Raw genomic sequence first — 3,229 nt, forward strand, 5'->3', positions numbered from 1 at the left:
GTAAAAAGCTAATTGGAGGAGCCCATATCCAAAGCCTTCCATAGATCCCTGTCTGGGCCCAATATGTGACTTATTATAAATAGGAGAATAAAGGAGACAGAAAATACACTAATTATTTTCTCAAAATTTTCGGCCTCTACTCCTTGTAGTAGTCGAATTTTCTCTCCTCCGAGGGAAAGGATTTCTGTCTTCTCTATTTAAGTCCTAGTGCGGCTGGTGAGATCAGCCCACCCCGATATCAGTTCACAGTCCGGGAACCAGTCAGAAGATCCGTGGTTTCGTGCTGAAGATCTTCACGAGGAGAAGGCGCTAGCCATCTTCGATTCTTTGGAGAATCATCAAGGTATAATGGCTAAACCTTAGAACAGCATGTTTTAGGTTTCAATTAATTTAAAGCATGCTATTATTTGAGTTATCAGCATGATATGTGAGATAGTTACGTGAATAGAATTTGTGTAAATAATCTGCTAAATAGATCTGATTATTATGTTATTGATTTATGCATGCGAACTTCCGCTGCCAAGCCCTTCAGATTGGGCTGTTGACGTTACTGATTGTCTATGCACCTCTGTTAGTTTTCGTATTATTTGTGTTATTTCAAGTTGATTTACATTGATCCTGCTGTTGAGAGTTTTATTTCGGCAAGTTACATGTTGATCTCTGTTTTTGCTGCTTTGGTGCTCGATCTGGGAATTTGGTTGTAGATCTGCGGTGTTATTGTTGATCGGAGATTGTTGGTTAAATCGGAAGTTATGAAATATTTCTTTGGGCTAGAGTTTGTGTCGGACGCTTGGATCCGGAGTGGATTTAGCGTTCGAGGTTGGATCTGAACAGGGGAAGTCGAGTTATGCATGGATTTTGAGTTTTCCGCTTGCTATCTGTTTTACTTCGTCTAGCATCCGTAGATCTGTTTAGTTCTTAATTGTTACTCATCAAAATTGTTTAATTCCAGTCTGCTCTGTTCCGATTTCGCTCATGCTGTTTTCTTCTGAGTTATTTTTACGCAAATTGGTTGGAGAAGATGATGTCGCTGTTAGTTAGTACCTTAGTTAGTTATTTTTCCAGCTTTTCGTCCGTACTCTGCTTTTTCAGTTATGGTCCCCACCGTCAGTTTGTTTCCCAGATCTAGGTAATTAGAGTAGTTTCTTAGATCCAGTGATTGTTCGGTTTAGTTTCCGTGCATGCTTTGTTGTTTCGCCTAGATCTAGCTGTTAGCGTAGCAGTTTAGATCCCAAGTCAAGTTAAATTTCCTCAACCCAAAAAAAATGCGTGGCAGCAGCCAACCCAAAAACAATCCCCAAATCCGTGAACAAGATTATTACGCATCCATCTCTGTGGGATCGATCCCTACTTCCCTGTGCTAGATTTTAGTAAAGTGGTTGAGGGTTTTTGAAGGAGTGCTTTGTGTGTCCGACGACCAGGATTTTCCGACGACCAACGAGTTCCTAGACCGTGTGATCTAGCGGATTTGCTGGACCTAGGAAACCTGTTATTTTCTTTCTGTGCACATAGTGACTACCCCCATCTACTAGTGTGTCTAGTAGGTCCTTCATTTGGCCAGCCTTGACCTAGTGTTAAAAAGATGCCAGGAGAAGCACCTAGTTTTGAACTTCGAAAAATGCCACTTCATGGTGATTGAAGGTATTGTCCTGGGTCACGTGGTTTCTGAAAGAGGAATACAGGTGGATAAGGCAAAGGTAGATGTGATATCAAAGTTACCTTACCCCACGAACCAAAAAGAAGTTAGAGGCTTCCTGGGTCACGCGGGATTTTATAGGAGGTTTATCAAGGATATCGCGAAAATCGCGCAACCGCTCACTCATTTGTTGCACAACGATGTGGAATTCGTCTTTGACGAAGGATGCAAGAAGGCATTTCAGTTGCTCAAGGACAGACTCGTGTCGGCACCAATAATCAGGGCGCCAGATTGGAATCACCCCTTTGAGATAATGTGCGACGCGAGTGATTTCGCTGTGGGAGCTGTCCTAGGGCAGAAGATAGACGGAAGAAGTTATGTGATCTTCTATGCATCCAAGACACTAAATCAAGCTCAGAAGAACTATGATACCACGGAGAAGGAAATGTTGGTTGTCGTTTACTCATTCGAAAAATTCCCACCTTATCTTCTTGGGTCGAGGGTTATAGTCTTCACAGATCACGCAGCAATAAAGTACTTACTGGCTAAGAAAGAGTCTAAGCCGAGGTTAATCCATTGGGTGTTGCTTTTGCAGGAGTTTGATTGGGAAGTGAGAGACAAAAGAGGAACGGAGAATAGAGTAGCAGATCACTTGAGCAGAATTCATCAAGGGAAAACAAAAGAGGCCATAACCGATGCTTTTCCTGAAGAGCATTTGTATTATCTAGGGGAATTCCCTAGACAGATCAGTTGGGAGGCAGTTTTGGCATTAACCGGTCTAGGAGAATCCGACAAGGGGAAGCGAACGCTTAACGCAGAACCATGGTTTGCTGACTTAGCGAACTACTTAGTCACGGGAGAGGTGCCAAGCTCAGACGAAGTTTCCCGGGCCCAGAAGATGAAAATTAAAAGTGAAGCCAAATATTACTTTTGGGATGATCCTTACTTATGGAAGATGTGTTCGGATCAAGTGATTAGACGCTGCATTCCCGAATGGGAACAGAGAGATGTGCTGAATCATTGCCACACTTTGGCATGTGGAGGTCACTTTGGACCAAGGAAGACAGCAAGGAAAGTATTGGATAGTGGGTTCTACTGGCCGACACTTAATAAAGATGCTTTTGAGTTTTGTCAGTGTTGTGAGAGATGCCAACAGACATGGGGAATTTCAAGGAGGGACGATATGCCCCAGGTCCCAGTGATTGTCTGTGAAATCTTCGACGTGTGGGGGATGGACTTCATGGGACCGTTTCCATCATCCTGTGGGAACACATATATATTGGTTGCAGTAGACTATGTGTCTAAATGGATAGAAGCTAAGGCCACCACGACATGTGAATCGAAGGAGGTGGCAAAATTTCTAAAGGCCAATATCTTCAACAGATACGGAGTTCCTCGAGACATCGTCTCAGACCAAGGAACACATTTCTGTGATCGCACCATCGAGGCTCTGATGAAGAAATATGGTGTTCACCATAGGGTATCTACCCCGTACCACCCTCAGTCTAACGGCCAAGCAGAAATTTCTAATCGCGAGATCAAGGCAATATTGGAGAAGACAATTAATCCGTCAAGGAAAGACTGGAAAAAGAG

This window comes from Salvia hispanica, chromosome 3 (assembly GCF_023119035.1).
Source record: "Salvia hispanica cultivar TCC Black 2014 chromosome 3, UniMelb_Shisp_WGS_1.0, whole genome shotgun sequence".
NCBI classification, from domain to species: Eukaryota; Viridiplantae; Streptophyta; class Magnoliopsida; order Lamiales; family Lamiaceae; genus Salvia; species Salvia hispanica.